The 18,181-nt window shown below is 44.2% G+C and overlaps 1 long non-coding RNA gene across 1 annotated transcript in view; it reads left to right on the top strand.

Annotated features, from left to right (window-relative positions):
• The window catches only part of LOC135305443 (uncharacterized), a 162,823-nt gene that overhangs the window by 127,550 nt on the left and 17,092 nt on the right, over nucleotides 1-18,181 (top strand). The window contains exons 6-8 of the long non-coding RNA XR_010366616.1: nucleotides 10,285-10,462; nucleotides 12,642-12,717; nucleotides 14,930-15,052. This is a non-coding gene — a long non-coding RNA (uncharacterized LOC135305443). The remainder of the gene's footprint in view (nucleotides 1-10,284; nucleotides 10,463-12,641; nucleotides 12,718-14,929; nucleotides 15,053-18,181) is intronic.

Raw genomic sequence — 18,181 nt, 5'->3', positions numbered from 1 at the left:
CAGAATTACTCACTTCACAACTGAAGGGAATTCCTGGGGTTAAATGGCCCCAGCACCTTCTGCTATTCCAACATCTGAACCAAAAAATACATCTCTTCACACTCATCAAATATTTTGTTAGGATATTAGACATTTGATCAAAGAAATGTCAGCGTACAGGGACTCTCAATGGGCATGCTCATCTCAGATGCAGAACTCCAAAATCTTTCAGAGTACCATGGTCAGGTAATGTTGTTGCAGTGTAATTTTTTTAGCATTGCAGCAATCCCTAAAATGACATTACATCAAGAATATCCCAAGGTGGAAAAGAGAGCAAATGCTGGATGCATGGCCAAGGTGTGCTTTGCTGGAAAACACACAGCTCTTCTGCCAGCATGAAATAGGCACCACAATTCCATATTTTTCTAGATTTTAACCTATATTCAGGTCTATTGAATCTCAAATTTCTTTTTTCAAAGGAAACTCGAGTGAATTCAAGGTAAACATTTCTATTTCTCTTGTTGTAAAAAGAATTGTTATGAAATATGTTATTCTGCAGTTATTTAATTTATTTTGCCCTTTAAATAATCACCAAAGTATGATAATGCTTTACACACTACTGTGAGTATAGGACTTCCCTCTGAGGTTTGCATTTCATATATGAAGTCTAGGATGAATGATGCCATTCTCATGGCATTTTAAAAAAATGAAAATCAGTGAAATGTCTGCTCCAAGTGTATAAAAAAAGATACAGAGAGTAAGACATTGCTCTGCATTATTTTAAAACTAAAGAGAAAAGTGTAATACCCGAGTATTCTAGAGCTACAAACAAAAATAAGCAGAAATAAATGCAGAGCTGCTCAGTCTCATTTAGTTGCCTAAAATTAGTGCAATGCAAACAATAAATTAGATGCAGAGTTTAATGGAAATTGGACATTTACAATTCTGTTCAGTGCCAAAATCTGTGGGTTATTAGTAAAAACCAAGCAAGACAATAAATTATTTCAATGTAATGTAAAATATCAGTCTTAGCCTTAGATCCAAGGTGGAAAATCCTATTAATCCACACATTTCCCATGCTGGATAAGCAAATAAAACCCCTATTGGGTTTATTTATTTCTGAACAGAGGTTCACACAATATCCATATTCTTTGTGATCCCTTCAAAGGGAGAGCAGGAAAACGCAGGAACAAGTCACACTGCTGATACCCTTCTATCCTTTTTTTCTTTTTTTCAAAGCACCTAAATATTTTAACAAACAGCTGAGGATTCTGCGCTCAAAAAGGAAGGGAAAAAAAAAAAAAAGAAGCTAAAGAGTCAAGTCCATGTCGCTGGGAGGTTAATTTGGGTTCCTGTGGTTGGTTTCCATGCTGCGGAAGCCACCCAGCTGATCTCCGATGGCAGCAGCGCTGCCGCCTGACCCGGGGTGACAATCTGCACAGAAACCGTGGGGCTGGCAGCTCAATGGCTGTGACTTTAACAGCACTGCTCTGGGCCCGGAATCAATTCTCTCTGTTTACAGACCATTTCACAGCCCTTTACCTGCAACATCACTTGTGTCAGTCCCATAAATACTTTGGTGTATATAATGCTTGAATTAGCATAATGGTTCAGGCACAGGGCTTTAAGCACAAAGAAGGACATGTCAACATGTTCTCTTCACTTAAGCAATTAAGAGCCATTATGCTGCTTCAGTGGAAATATCATCAAGGTTAAAGACAATCCCAAACACCCCTCTAACCTTTTTATTCTAAGTCTAATAAATGAGGCATAGAAATTGAAATGTTAGTAAACAGTGCTACTTGCAAGCTCTTTTTGTATCATGTTTAATCAGAGCTCTCATTCGCCACTTGTGAAGTGCACGCTCACCACGGGCACAGGCTCAGGGATTATTCAAATTATTCCCCCTTTTGCAAAAACTCACCTCTCTGTTTGTTTCGTGCCTAGTGGCAAGGTCTGAGTGCTCTGATGTGGCAGGGTTAAAAAGAAAAAATAAATATAGTGAAAATCAGCAGAGATTGGATCACACAGAATAATTCTTGATAAATTCTTTCTCTTCTGTATCCGAGTGCACTCTGATTTTTTTTTTTTTTAATGTTTACTCCAGGTTTTGTGTTTTTTTCTCCATGTTACTTAGGAAAATGAACCAGTGGAAATTTGTTATTATATTGGTTTTATTTTTATTTTAAGATGGCAGCATTCAGCCAAGGCCAGAGCAGTTGCTCGTGGGTGATTCTGGTGAAATGCAGCATGGAGGATCCCAGGCACTGCAATTCCAGGGCTTGATTTTGGGGTGCTGGTTTGTTTGCTCTGAATTCATTCCTAATGCTCAGTCCTTTGATGCCAAAGGCTTTGAAAAATCTTGGGAAAAACTGGGAGAGAAACTGAGCATTTGGAGCAGAGAAAAAGAGAGAAACCCTTGGTAGGGAAAGGCCCAAAATAGAGAGGACAGAACCCAACAGCACTCCAAGAACTGTGTCTGTTTACCAGACACCCTCCTGAGGCAAATCCTGCTTTTCCTGCAGTATTTGGAGTATTTCATGTTTGGGAAACACTTGAGCTCTGTTGTAGGTTCACATAAATGTTGGAGATGATACAACTTTCTTTTATTAATGCTATGATGAATTTTTAATTTTTTTATTAATGCTTTTATTAAATTTTTAACTAATGTTTGAGTCACTTCCCTAAACCTTGTGGAAGCAGAGAGTGGGTGGGCAGTGTGGGGTGTCTGAAGGCTCTAGCAATGGGGTGGAAGCACATGTGGGGGCTAAAATCCAGGAGTTTGGGGCATCCGTTGCAGCAGGTCCTCTCCAACAGTTCCATGCTCCTTATTTGCTGCTCTCTCAGCTCTTCAGCCTTGAGTTTTCCTGTCAGGAATCTCGAGGCTACAGTGCTGAGTGCTCACAGGACTTGTAGTGGCAGTTCCTTCCTGTCCCCTCAGGAGAGGGACAATGATCCTGAGCCATCCTCTGGGTCTGTGCTCGACATTCCCAGTGGCCACCACACCTTACAGTGTCCTCTCCAGTCTTAGAGCTTTTTCCCCCCTTTTTTTTAGAATATGACTTTTATAAACTTAGAAGAGATCAGTTTGAATCACTGATTTCACATTCCAAGAACCTCACCACTCTTCAGAGTTGCTGAATTTTTTTTTGTGTGGAGCATCTCATCCCACCTGCACCTCAGCTGCTGCCACCCTGGGCTGGGATATGGCAGCAGCTGGGAATGGCTGTTTCACTGCAGCAGTGCTGCAAACAAAGCTCAGCTTCACTGCAGTACCCTCAGCTTGAGCTGCAAACCCAGAACCTGCCTGATGGGAGGAATTCCCTCCTTATTTCATGCCCCTGCCTCAGGAGCACCCTGAGAAGTTGCCAGATTGCAGCAGAGGTTTCTTCAGAACCAGGCAGGGCTGAAATGAAGTTTGGCTCCTTTTTAAGGACACCCAGCTATGGGAACTTTGTAATTGAGCCATTTTGTTCTGCTGTCCACCAGCTTCCAAAGGAAGCACAAATTGCTTGGTTGTAGTTTAAAGCCTGACAATAATAAGCAAACATTTACAGCCTGATTTGATCTGCTCTCACCCCACTGCAATAACTTCCTTTGAAGGCTGGTTTGAGATCCACGGCCATGCCTGGAGGCTGAGAACTTGATTTTGCTCTTCTCGCAATTCCTGTGCTCTGCAATCTCTCCTGGATGTCAGGGGCTGCCTGGCAGCTCCTCTTGGCTGCCCATGAGTGTCCTCCCCATCCTTCAGTGAGGGAATCACCGAGCGTGGCCAGGCTGTGCTGAGGCACCAGTGGTGCCCATCCATCCATGATCCATCAATCAATGGTGGAGGAAAAGCTGCAGATTCCTCATCCCAGGTGCACAGGAGCACCAGGATTTCTGTTCCACGTCCAGCTCTCCTGAGGCATGTGTTCCTGCCTATAAAGTGATGTTCCAAGGGCTGCTCCCCTGTTCCCTGACCAAACCAGCCTGCAGGACAGGAACTGGTGGAGTTTGGAGCTTGGATGGGAGCACTCTGCAGAGATGAGTTGTAGGGAAGGGACACTGTGCCCTAAGGACACGGGGCAGGACATCAGACACTCATTCCCTGCTTCCTACAGCACCTTCCAAACCCGCAGATCCTTTAGAGCCCCTTTCCTCTTCTATGTTTAGAGCTACAAAGATTGTTTTTGGTATATAGCAACACTTTAGCACCTTCTGAGGATCTCAAAGCAGGTATTAATTAAGCTCCCGAGCACCGGTGGGAAGGGAGTAAACAGCCCAATTGCCACTTTATGGCAAGGAAATGACTGGCCAAGGTCATCCAGGCAGCACAGGAGGGAACAGCCATAAAACAAGAATTACACAGCTGCCTTTCCTGCAAAGAAAGATGCCCCAAAATAGGAGCTCACCTGAACTTTTATTCAGATTTGGGGGGAAAAATGTGCAGAGCCATTCAAAAGATTTTTCCCAGCTACATCACAAGGGCTCAGTTGCATTTTCCAGCCCTGGGTCTGATCACAGTCCCTCCAGCTGAGACAAGAGCTGTGCTTGAGGAATGAATGCAGGAGATATTGTATTCCTGGGAGGAGGCTTTGATAGGTCATTTTATTTTATTCTTTCAGCCTGATTTCCTCAGCATCTGAATACATGCAGATAATGATAATTCTGATGTGTTTTCTGTAGTTAAGCATCAGCCTCATTTTTCTGTCCCTTTGCTAGGACCAAAACTCCTTGGTAGCAATAAGAACCAGAGCAGTTTCTGCAGCACTGTGGGAGCTGTTTCTTCAGGTGCCTCGGGCTGGGAGCAGTTCAGTGGTTACTTTGCAGGGTGGAAATTGAGAATAGAAACAGAATCTAGAAAACATTTTGAAAAACTCAGCAGATGGACATGTACTCTTTAAAGCTTTATAACAGCAGTTGTAGCAGAGATCACCTCTTCACCTCCCTGAGCCTAAATACCTGCTCTAAATTCGTCATCTCTTCACCTTCCCTTAATACCTGCTCTAAATTCATCACCTCTTCACCTCCCTGAGCCTAAATTCCTGCTGCAGATTCCCCCTTCTGTTGGCAATGTGGGACCCACCACAAGAAGCCATCCCACCCCGAAACAGAGAGCAGGCAGAGCCAGCACCATCCTCATTATTTTATCTCTCTCATTTGTCATTCCAACAGCCCTGTCCACTCTCACCCTATAAAAGGAATTATAATTGAAATCATGCCCGTGTGTTTTGAGGCAAGAGCGACTCTGTGATCATTTAGCTTTATCCAGGCTGTAACAAAAGCTGCCACAGATGCTTGTTCCACTCTTTTTCCTGCACAAAGAAATAAAGCACAGTTGCACAAATGACATGTATGTCAATCTTTAGGTCACAATGCTTCCTGCAGTTGTATCCCAAGTAGGAGACATCAAGCTAAAGGCATTTAAGAATTAACAATCTGTACCCGAGACAGGAAATGGAGTTTATAAAACAGGTGGATGAAGACCAGTATTCACTTGCATCACATTAAAGCAAATCCATTTATATTTTATTTGCTATATACTGGCTCGAATGTGCATTTTTACCATAACCAGGCTCTGCAGTTCCTGGAGGATGTGGGATATTTGCAGGAGGATTGCTTTGGCCTGGGACAACTTCAAGGCCAGGCTGGACAGGGTTTGGAGCAACCTGGGCTAGAGGAAGATCCCAACCCAAACCAGTCTGGAATTCTGTCACCTTCCATGTAGGAAATGATCCATCACAGGAGAGGAAGGAGACCCTGCCCAGAAAACTCCACTCCCCCAGGTGAGGGTTTGGCTTTTCTACCCTGAATCCACATGGAGCTCACAGGATTCTTTAGCAGTGCCATGAGTTCTGCTCAAAGCCAGGGAAGAGTTAGCACTTGGTGCTCCAGGCAGCCCCAGCTCTCCAGATTTCTGCCCAAGTGCTCCCTTCCCTGAGCATTGCTATCCTGGGTGCATATTAACCATGATTGAAACAACGCCCATTGGAAGTCTTAAAACCTTAACCACCAGTTTTACTTCTAAAATAAAGTAAACTGCCAAAAGTTCTGATAAAAGTGACAATTTATATTTTTAAGTAGTACGTCCGGAATTTTCCTATAGCTGTAGACAAAGGAATTCTTACCCAGATAAGTATAAGAGCACCAATAAATTTAAGGTAGCTTATGCAAGTTAGGCACTAATGAATGTCATCTTCTGTTTTGTCATGAAAAAAGATCTTTCTGCTGCTAAAGGAGACTGATTTAGATTATGAATAGCTGTAGTGATTTGCAAAAATGGCTCCAGAGAGATAGACTGAGATTCCATATACTCATGGCACTTGAGGTTTCTGCCCTTTTTGTTGAAAATTAATTTGTCCTGTGGGTTATTGGATTCTAGCTCAGCCAATGTATATTGCTCAGTCATCACAAATTTACTTAAAATTTAGTGTAGCTGAAGTTCATTCAACAAGACAAAAGTCCACAGTTGAAAGCTTCTAAAAATCTTTTTAAAAAACTGGCTGATGGTGTAATTGAAAGCGCTGGGATGAAGGAGATTTACAGAATGTTTTGCAGGTATCACTGTCTGGTTTGTTATATCACAGAGACTCTTCAGTTTCCTCTCTGGATGGTGAAAACAAAAGGATGGTTGCTGTCCCCTTGGTGGGTTTGTCCCATCCTCAAACCCCAAACTTACTCCTAAAATAGAAGTGCTTGGTACCATTTTCTACAGCTTCCTCCACTATTTCTTTAATTTGGCACATATTCCTTTTTATGGAATAGAGAAAGAAACTCTGGCTATAAAATGTCAAATGCCTCCTCTTACATACCATTTATTTTTATTTTTTTCCTTTTATTTCCTTTCTTTTCTCTCTTTCTTTCCTTTGTTTGCCTTTGATGTATGAAAGGAAATTTCCTTCATGTTCTTGGAATCCCCATCTGAGTTTTCACTTCTCAGCTTAAACATTGCCTTTGCTTGTAAATTTGATTCCCAAAGACAAATAGGTTCAGGTTAAAAAAAAAATCTAATTCTGCTCAAATCAGCAATCCTGTTTAAATTAAAAGGCTGTAACTAATTTGATTGATGGGTGCAAGTCCTCTCTTAGCCCCGTGCTGGTGAATTGGCTTCAGAATCCCCACCAAGAGGGGCTGGTGAAGGTTTTCAGACTCAAACCAGGGGGAGCTGGGTGCAAACACCGACCTGGGCAAGGAGGGGGATCAAAGAATAAGCAGGTATTAAACATTCACAGCACTGTGGTTTTGCATTACCTATAGAGGATAAAAACCTTCTCGATGAGAAATAATTCTCCTTATTTTAAGCTCTATCAAAAACAGTTTCACGTCGCTTTTAAATGATGGGGATTTTTGAAAAGAAAAATATGAAGGCAAATAGTGGTGGTGGCAAATGGGAAAAGCTCATTTTGTGCCCAGCCACCGAGGATGGTCCCCAAACACTGAGTCCATAAACACTTTGTTTGTGTCCTGCCTATCAGGAATTATGCTTTAAAAACAACAAACAAGAATTTAAAATTTAGTTTCAATTTAATATTAAACCCACTTCATAAACATCACAATAAAATAAGAGGAAATATAGAAAACAAAAATTCTCCCAGTCCAGATCTCTGTTCAGGTGGCAATTTTTTCATATTTCCTTTTTTTCCCTGGCTCTGGTGATACATCTGAATACAACTGATCAAGTTTCAGCTGTGAGGCTCTCTGCTCTTTGCTTGATACACAATTGCACGAAATGAGATACAGTGCCACAACCAAATCGTGACACAATGGACTGGAAATTTTAGATTAATAAACCTCTTTCGGAAGAGAACTAAATAACTTTTACAGTTTTATCTGTGGCTATTTGTTTCTTTGAAGATTTATGGTCCCTGCAACAGATATGCATCTTATCTTTCACTCTTCAGATTACAGGGAGATGATTTTAAACAGGCTCCTGACTGGCACGAGCTGGAATTGCAGATGATCTTGCTTTAAAAAAATGCTAAAAGTGAACTTGCAAGTCAAATGAGAATATCATTACACGTGTCAGAGGGGTCTGAGAGCAGAACCCGCATCCAGCCAAACGAGATCTAATCCTTATTGCGGCCACCGGCTTCCTCAGGCGGCTCTTTAGCATCCGGGAGCTTAGCGAGGAATTCCAGCTTGCCGTGCTTTAATTGATTGACGCTAAAAGTTTAAAAACTCAGATCCGAGGCGCTCGCACAAAGCTCCTTTAAGCGAGGCTTCTCCTTTGAAAGCGGGCTCCTCGATTGAAAGTGGCAGCCCACATTTTTAGGTTTCAAGCAGCTCTGTCATTCCGGCAGGAATGTGTCTGCCACTTCACACGAAAGCTCGGCCTGAAAGACATGTACTTTGAATCAGGGAATCAATAGAACACTTAATGGACAATTAGGAGAACAGCTGTAGGACTGTCAAAGGCCCATCTGTACAGGCTGGGCTGGACAGGGCACGGAGCTCCCCCTCGCTGCCCCGGGGCACCGCTCCATCCCCAGCCCCCTCTCGTTTCCCAGCCCCGCTGATGGAGGGTTCCTTTTCCATTACAAATTTTAACACGTGTAGAAAATTATGGAAATTGCTCGGGCCATTTGTCAACTTATATCATGTGAATTGATCAATAAATTTCAGCACTTTGTTGTTAATGTAGATAAATTTTGGCATTTAATTAAGCTACAAGTGAAAATGTGGCCACTTTTAATTTCGGCAGATGCTCCCTTTTCATCTGTAATCCAGGGATACATTGGCAAATACAATTCGGTCGCTAAATATTTATAGACAACATGACAATTCCTAAAAGAGTTATCATCAATGATTTTGGTTCTGAAACAATTAGCATTGTTTGAAAGAGCTCATGTGGAAAGCTGAAATAAATCCTGAACAGCAGATCAGATTATGGCTACAGAGGTACGTTGAATGTATAAAGCACATAAACCTACACATGGTATAAACACATGATTATTCCAGGAATACTGCTCTGTGCACAAACATGGAAATTCTGCTCAGCCAAGGTACAAATTCCCACATCCATAAATACCCGTGCACTACACAGAAAGTGTTTACAGATATCTCTGGATGAGACCACCACAGTGATATTTATCCTTAATGGAGCTGCTTTGCAAATATATAATGGGAGAGATTGATCTCGGGAAGTAACACCACGGAAGGAAACATTTCAAATACAAACACTTTGTGTAGGAGAAGTAGGAGTTGACAAAAGCATTGTTGCTTGTAACAATAAATGTATTTAAATCCTTTTAAAATACCGAGTACATTTCCAACCCGTGATAATCAGGCATCAGCCTTTAAACCTCCCGATATTTTTTAAGCACACACAGATTTGGCCAGACAATAAGAAACATAAATGAACATTTTAGGCTTTCTATATGGCCTTAGGGAGGCTGAGATGAAATCCTGCCTCTGACAGCCAGAGGCCCCAGACACAGCACTCAGCAGCCAGGCTTGACATGATGAACTGCTGAGGCTCCTCTGAGAGCCAGGGGGGTTTGCCTGGTGCTGCTGCTGCTGCCGGGGCCTCTGGGGCAGGAGCAGCCTTCAAACCCCGTTGTGGGGCTGCTAAACCCCCCTGAGCAAGCAGCTCCTGCCCTGCAGCTCTGGGCTAAAGGACTTGTCTAGCATTTAGAGGACGTGAGTCCTGCAGGATGAACTTGTGCAAGGAGAAACCTGACTCTGGGGGAATCAGAAATCAGAAATCTGACCTGGCTCTGGGGGAATCAGTGGTGCTCACACACTCCTGGTCCTCAGCAAGGGCTCCCAGTGCCCTGAACAGGTAGGTCCAGCATCTCCCCACAGCCCTGTACTCCAGGCACAGGGGCAGACAAGCAGCACCCCACAGGTAAAAGTCCTTTTGCTTGACTCCTTTGTGTACTTCTCTGTTTTCACTGCTGGGCAAAATCATCCAGCTCAGTAAGAAAAAAATAAGAGACCACTCAGACACACCAATCATTTTTAAAGTGGAGTTTCTTGGTTTGTGGATTTGTCACCACTGCAGCATGTTTTATTTCTGGGTTTCCACAGAAAGTGGTCAGCAGATTCCCTGAAATTGTTGGGAGTGTGGGGAAGAGGCTGGGAATCCTGTTCCAGCTGAGACTCACTGGCCTGCAGCCAAGGATTAAAATTCACACAGGGAATGCACTTGCAGGAAATGGGGGGCATTTGAACCACAGGGAAATACATGGACAGCACAAAATACTCCATAAATACAGAACGTTCTAACCAAATCTTGAGTCACTGAAATTATCTCATTGGCCTTTCCTCTTGAACAGAAAGCTTTGTCTCAGCTTTCTTTTTCTTTTTTATTGCATTTCACAGCATTGGCATGCACTCTTCCTGGACTGGATCAGCATGAGTTCATCAGAACATGCCCAGGATTCCTGTTCCTGATGGCTCCACGATGCAGGATCTTGCTGAGAAGGAGCCCTCCTGGAGAAGGCTTCACATCCAGGCTGTCACTGCAGCTCCTGGCAGTGCCAGCACCCCAGCTGCACAGGTACCCCCAGCCCTCAGCTGGGTACAGCACACACAGCAGGGTTGGGAAAGGGACTCCACAGCTGCATCCCCCAACTGTGACTTGTGCCTGACCTGGCACGTGGAATTAGAGCAACTTTGGAGAGACAGGGAGCTTAAAGGCCTAAAAACATCTGTCCCCTGCTGCAGTTCCATGTCTTGTGGGTCAGTCTGTGCTGAGCTGTTTGACACTCACCCTCTCTCTGTGGAGTGAGAAAGGACCCAGCACACCCTGTGGCACAGCACCAGACCCCTGGATCCCATCTGGCACTGACAGGTCCATCCTGGGAGTTGGCCTTGCTGTAAACTCTTCATGGCTGAGGTGGAAAATGCTTGACAGTTTGGGGCAGTGCTTGTTTCTGGTGAATTGTGAGGAATATTTACTTAACTTTTCATGGTGAAGACTCAAAGTCTGGGTAGAGGGGGATCACACTGCAGTGAGCAGCAAAAAAAGTCTATTAAACAATCTTTGTTTTTTAAAAAAATCTCAATAACAACAAACCCATTTGTCTGTTTCACCAGCAGAGCATTTTTGTGGGAGATCCCTATTTATCTGATTTATTAGAAATGCTCCATTGAGACAGAAAGCATTTTTCTAATAAACCAAGAGGTTAGCACTATTGTTTTCAGTACAGCTGACCCTTGGATTTGCTGTAAAACCAGAATCATTAGAAATGCTCCACGGGTTATATTGGAGCATTTCTAATGAAACAGAGGGTCAGCTGTATTGAAATAATGTAAAATATCTAGATTCATGAGAAAAACTCTACTGAAATGCATGGAGCGTTTCTAATAAATCCAGATTTTAGTGGAGCTCAACCCTGAATCCATTAAAACGTTATGAAAAAATAGTTACTGAGCATGCACCTTAAGTACTTTTTTCTGTGTTAATCTCTCATTTATTCTAAAACGCGTTGTAAAAATAGCAAATGGCATCAGTGAAAATTTGTTATTTAAAGTCTGCCATTTCCTCCCCTCCCAAGGAGCAGAGAGTCACTGCTGCCACCAGGAACAGGCACCTGGAATCCCATGAGCTGTGCTCCAGCAGCTCCCAGGAGCAGGGATGAGCAGCTCACTGCAGCCTGTCCCTCTCCAGGCAGATTCCAAATGTAGCAGGGCACAAAAGGACCCATCCAGGCCTTCCCTGGCATGGAGTGAGTGTCGGGAAAGCTGCAGAGCTCCAGGGAGGAGCTGCTTGTGGAGAGCTCTCAGCAATCCCAGCCTTTTCCCAGTGTGGAATTGTAGGAGGGATCATGGTTTTTCACAGCCACCTAGCAGGAGGCTGGAACATCTTTGTGTCCATTCCCAGGGGATTTTTCCCTGGCTCCTGGGAGCCTGAAGTGTCTTCACTGAGAGACGTAAAGGATCTCTGCCTGCAGGAAGGGGCATCATGGATAAAAGCCTTGATAGGAAATACAGGTGTGGTGCAGTTTGGGCACAGAGTGGGATGAATTCCAGGCACCTGGAATCTTCCACAGTCTGCAGGTGACAGTCCTGGTGGAGAGACTACATTGTACATAAAGAGAAACCCCAGCCTGACTTCCCCTGCAAGCTGGACATTTATTCTAAATCCACAGTCACATGGTCAGCAATATAATTTTTTTTAAGAGATTTTTTAAATTACCACCAAGGTTTTTGTACCATATTTAGTGTACAACACTATTCAAAGCCTGGTGGACTTCCAGGTTTTATTTAAGGCAGATTAAGCTGCTGTAATCTTGTAAAAGCATGTCCCAAAGATGAGATGGCTTGGGCTTAGTGCAGTTTCAAATCCCACACCCATGGCAGGTGACATCTTTAACCTGTGTGCCCAAGTCAGCTTGGTAACTGCCTGAACACTGGGGCCTAGGGCAAGAAAAATTGGGTGTTAATTGCAGCATGTTATGAACCAGGACATGTAAAAACCAAAGAAGTCTTTCTAATTCATTTTTCCACATCAGAACAAGAAGTAAACTTTGACAGGTTTATTTTAAGGTCTTGCAGCAGTCACTGCCTCACTTGGGTGATCAAACCCCTCCGCAGAGCAGAGCTGGAGTGAATTTTATCAGTTTTCCAGATGAACTTCTTGTGAAAGTTGTGGCAAGTTTTGGTGATGCTGATGCTGCTAATTCTCACTTCTCTGGTATTTCTAAAGCTTTATTATTGCACTTCTCCCCTTCTAGAACTGCTGCAGGCACCAGCCAGGCACAGCAATGGGAAGAGTTTGGAGAAGGGTTTGGATCAGCCCCCTGCTCTCAGGTAACACATCTCAAAGCTCTGATAACAAAGCAAAAGTGATGCTTGGATTTATGGCTGAAAGAGCTGCATTGATCAGGCCAGAATTGACCAGACCAATGTTACATTGGGTTATTTCAGGATAATTTGCTTAAAATTCAGCATGGAAAGACAATGCACTCCTGCACGAGGCTGTTCAGGGAGTGGGCTGGTGTGTGCTGTAGCATTTTCCAGCACTGCTCTGGCTGCAGTCCCTGTGCTTTCAGCAGACAGCAGAGGAGCTGGCTCACCTCTGTTTATTTTATGAATGCACACACTCAGCCTGCCTGCAGCTTGTCAGCTTCTGATGCTGCTCCTTTTGGCTGCTTTGTACCCACATGTACAGGAAATGTATAGGAAAAGTATATTAATATCATTCTATCTCAACAGATTTAATTCTTAAATGCTACATATACTTGGTTAATCTCTCATTTTAGAAGTAGGAAAGGTTAGATTATAACATCAGGTTAGCTCTCTTTGAAGCAGGTAATAATTAAGTTGATTCACTGTTGCAATTACTGTCAAATCCCCCTTAATTACCACGGATTTTATAGCAGCTTCATTATACGTCTGCTGTAATGCATTGTGGCCCAAAGGAGAAGTGTTGCAGGAAATTCTGCATAGCATGTATAATTCTAACCTGCAGTTAAAGCTCCTAGTGAAAGCCTCTGCACTAAATTTATCTTTTTTTGACATTTTCCCCCCTATTATTTAAAGCAGTTGAGCTGGAGTAACACCACTAAAATATACACCTAACTTCCTAAGTGAAAATGGATCTCTTCATAGGTATTAGGAATAAAAATGGGAAAATTATAAAATTAGTAGCAAATTATCCTTGGGAAACTGCTCAGCAAAAATGAAGAATACTTCTGGTCAGGTGTCACGGGGGGAGAAAACCTCTGCCCCATGTTGTGAGTCGTGCACCCCTGAACAACCACTGAAATCCCACTGAACACAATTTTTGAGGCAGTCAGAATCTGCTGGAGCACTCTGCTCTCCATGAATATTTCCCTCCATTGTTCCTTTTGCGTTTTATAAATGGAATTTTTAAAGCAACTCTCCTTTTGAACTGACCCTCCAAGTAACTCAGGGCCTGGTGAAACTGCTGCTTTCTGGCTCACGTGTCACTGCTTGTTTCCATTGGAAAAATCTTTACAAATCAGGGTCTGTAAATTGAGCCTGCAACAGTTCAAAACAGATAAGAGAATAATGTGTGCCATGGATTCCCTTGTAGGGAAGGAATTTACTCCCCAGCACATATTAGATGCAGAAAGGGCTCCAGTGTCAGTGACACTATTGGCAGCTGTGTTAACAGTGAAGGAGCTGCCTTTGTACAGCAGCACAGTTATTAAATTTCTCCAGAGACCATGACTCATTAATCAAATATTCATACATCTCTGTAAATACATGCTGAACAGAGAATAGCCTCAGAGCTGAGCATCCCAGCACAAGTGCTCTTTCATGTGGCCCTGGCCCAGCCCTGAGAACATGCGGTCATGTTTTGCATTTCTAATGGCCCGTGCGCTCCGGAGCACCCCGGTCCCTAAAAACAGAACACAAGTGATCTTACTGATGGCAAGTGTTACACAGCCACAATTAAAATTGCTTCACTATGGCTTCATACCATCTTTTTAAGAGTGAGGACAGTGAATCAATTCTTCTGTTCTTTGTTTACCATCAGACAAGTAACTTTTTCCCATACGGATGGAGGAACCCAAGGCCATGCTCCTTTTAATACAAGAATTTGTATTAGCATGGAAACAACAAACCAATGGTTGCGCTGGGAAGGCCAAAAAACTTCATGTATTTGCAAAGGCATGAGCTTTTTGTGTTGAATAAATGCTGTATTTTGTGTGTCCTCACTGCCAGAAAGACACATCTCACCTGCTCCAGATGTGAGCACACCTCAGGTTTTGGCCTTGGCCAGGCTGAGATCACAGCCCAGAGCTGAAGCCTCTCTGAGATCAGCTGAAGTTCTGCTCTATGAGCCCTTGAAACAATTCAGGTTTCTGATTTTCCTAATCCACATGCAGGACTTTGGGTTTGAGTGTTGCAGGTTCTGACTGATGCTCCTGGTCCAGGCTCACTGTGGGCTGGAGCAGAATAATTCTCTTAAAGGGGGTTCTTTGTAAATGGGGGTGATCCCATTGCTGAATGAAGGTTTAAATTCTGTACTGTTTGCTCTGCTGGACTCAAGGGAGCAAGGAATAGAAGGAATTACCTGAATTTTCAAGTCCAACTCGCAGGAAGTGTGGACAGCACAGAATCCCAAGTGATCCTGATAAGAGGAGGGATATGTACAGATAAATCCTGGAAAGAGGTGAGTCTCAGATGATATTCCTTCACAGCTTTTAGAGGCTGGGACATAGAACTCACCCCTGGAACCAGTCCCTAACTGCAGATTGGAAGGGAAATTTGCATAAAATCCTTATGGCCCAGTTTAAGGATTGAGCTCCAAAAATACTTCCTTTTTAGTTCCCTTTCTAATAAATACAGATACTCTACTTAAGCACCTCCACAGCTCCTACCACATTCATTTTAGTGCATTTTAATTTTCCTTAACAAGGCTTGACATTTACATTTTAGAAAGAAAATCCTCTCCTATATTTAATTAGGGCACTGATTGAGACAGGATGGCAATAACCTCCCACACTTCTGTGTGAGACAGAACCCCCACCTTGCTCCAGGAGCCAGCACATGCCAAAAAAACCCCAGGTTTGGGTATCTGCTGTGTGCCATGCAAACACCACAAAGCTGTGATCACAAACCCCTTTCCCTCCTGTCCTGCCAGTCCTGGGCATCCAGAGTGATCCCAGTCCCTTCCATGACCTTGTCCACTGACCCAGCAAGCTGCTGGATGTGGATAATCCCTAAAACATTGACTTTAACAACCTTCCCTTGGGGCACAGGGATTCACAGGCAGGATCAGAGTGCAGGAAAGGAGGAGATGGAGAGCAGGAATAACATCTGAGTGCTGAGCTCACAAAGCCTTGGCTTTAACACACGCCTAAACACCCACCAGAGCTGGGTGAAAACAGCAAACATTTATTTGTGCATCTCCTTGCATAAATAAAACCCTGCTGATTTGCTTTGATGGCATTTACGAGCACATTTATTCATAAACATTAGAGTGAGCAAGTTTTTATTTGCAGGAGTGTTCATGGCAAACAAAAGCCTCGTGAATTCTGGTGTGAATAAATACCAGCGAGCTCTCACTCGAGCAGGGCTGCTGCAGTCATTAAGTAAAGCTCTTTTTACTATTCACACTGTGGATTCAGACAATTACAGCTGCCCGTGGACTGCTTACAAACAGGGAAGGGAACTGTTTATGGAGCTCAGTTCATCCAATTAGGCAGCAGGAGCATCTTGTGAAGACACCAAACCTCAGGGTCAAACCATGAGTGCCCAGGGCTGGATCCTGATGCCCTCAAATTCCTCTTTGCACCTTTTTTGTCAATGCAAACAAGTTAGCAGCATTTAAAAATCCTTTTATGTGATGCTGGCATGGCCTAACCAAGCTGGTGGGAGGCTGTCCCTGTGCTGCTGGAATATTCTGCCAGAGGCTCTGGGTTTAGGGGCTGTGTAAGGAGCTGAAATGCTGCTGGATGCTGTTGCTGCCTGTGCTCCACGACCTCCCATGCAGGGCTGGGGGAATGCACCCCATAATAATCAGCTCCAAGGTGGGAAAGGGCCACGAAGTAACCTGGCCTCCTCTTGGAGGCTCCTGCTGCTCTGGCCTCCCTGGAAAAGCCCGGTGACCTTGGATGAAATGGTTGTGGAAACAGAATGTGGGGAGGGCTGGATTTCAAACCTGCTGTTTGTGTTCCTTTGTGGCATTATTGACCTTTCATAACTCACTGATGGCTGCTTTTCACTCCATCATCCCCTTTAAGAGATTGTCAATAAGGCTGGAAATAAATCAGGTCTCTGGGGCAAGTCCATTTTCCTACTGGAATTAGCAGGGAACAGGAGATCCCTGCCCTGCCTCCACTGGGCACAACTGAACTGCTCAACTGCTTCACACTGACAAAGCCTCTGGGTTTGGAGGGGTGAAAAAGCCAAAAAAAAACCAAAAAAAGAGCACAAAAGACAGTAAGAAATCTGGCTGGCCCCAGTCTTCCAGCTCTGCTGAAGGGTGGGGGATTGGTGAGAGAGAAAAGAAATCTTTAAAGAGGCATCACAAAGCCCTGGATGGGGCTTGGAGCAGCCTGGACAGTGGGAGGTGTCCGTGCCCATGGCAGGGGTGGCACTGGATGGGCTTCAAGGTCCCTCCCAACCCAGACCAGCCTGGGATCCTGGTATTCTATGAAACAAACATAGTGATGGTTTGAGTATATTCCATTTCCAGCCCCTCTGGAAGCTGGGCTGCAATTCTCCAGGCCCTGGTTCCCTCTGAGATCAGCTGTCTCTACCACCATCACTAAACAATTCCCTCTCCTAAAGGATCACTCTAGAAACTCCCATTTCAGGAGTGAACACGGGGCAAACTCCACCTGACCCTTCCCAGGAGCCACCCCTCAGGCCTTGTGCCCCACGGAGTCAGAGCAGTGCCCTGGGCTTCTGGAAACTTCTCAGAATCCAGCTGCTGCCTTTCCTGAGTGCCTGGAGGGTGTTTTTAAAGGCTGGCTGGAGATGGGAGAGGCTGCAGAGGAAAGGGAGGTGGTGGCTGGGGCGTTTCCCCATGGAGGAGAGAAATCCCTCACCCTACACCCCTGAGCTCCCAGGGCAGAACCAGCACCCCCAGCAGAGCTCTGGGGTGTGATGGGCCTTGGTCACTGCCAGGGACAGCCAAGGTTTAAAAACAAGGCAAATATCCCTGCTGGAAAGAGAAGGAAGAGTCTCCACTGAGAGGCCTGAGCTTGTGCCAAGCTCACGTCAGATATTACAAAGAGAGAAAGGTTCCTTGTAAGGAGAAATGGCAGAAAGGAGGGAGAGAAAAGGCTGTGAGGGGACAAAGCTCCGAGGCTGCAGCGCTGCTGTTTGGGCTCTCAGGCAGGAATGGGGGATTTGTGGAAGCCTCTCAGAAGCTGGGCCACTGCTGGGTGTGTGAGTAACTGATGCTCCTCAGGTTTGTGTTTGAAGGCAGCAGCAGCAACACTGATGACACAAATTAATTGCCTGGTTTTCAGCAGCTAATACAGATGAGGTAAAGAGAATTACTACACGATTAACATAGTTTCCAATTAAAGTCCCCTGTAGTTACCCAAAACCATTAATTTCTAGTAACCTGGTAATTTAACTTGTGTCACCCCTGTACACAAGCGCATCAGGGCATTCTGTGGGCTTGTCTGTGCTTAAGCCTTGGACAAAAACCATGATGAAAACAGCAAGGAATTTTTAACAATTATTTGTAGCGGGCTTTAAAGAAAACCCCACTGTGGTGAACTAAAGGATTTGCTACAAATTAAAGGACCCCAACCCAGGTGCTGTTCTGGCACTGCTACTTTTC

This window comes from Passer domesticus, chromosome 7 (genome assembly GCF_036417665.1).
Source record: "Passer domesticus isolate bPasDom1 chromosome 7, bPasDom1.hap1, whole genome shotgun sequence".
Classification (NCBI taxonomy): domain Eukaryota; kingdom Metazoa; phylum Chordata; class Aves; order Passeriformes; family Passeridae; genus Passer; species Passer domesticus.
Note: the sequence above shows the minus strand (reverse complement) of the source record. Positions and strands in the feature narration are given on the sequence as shown.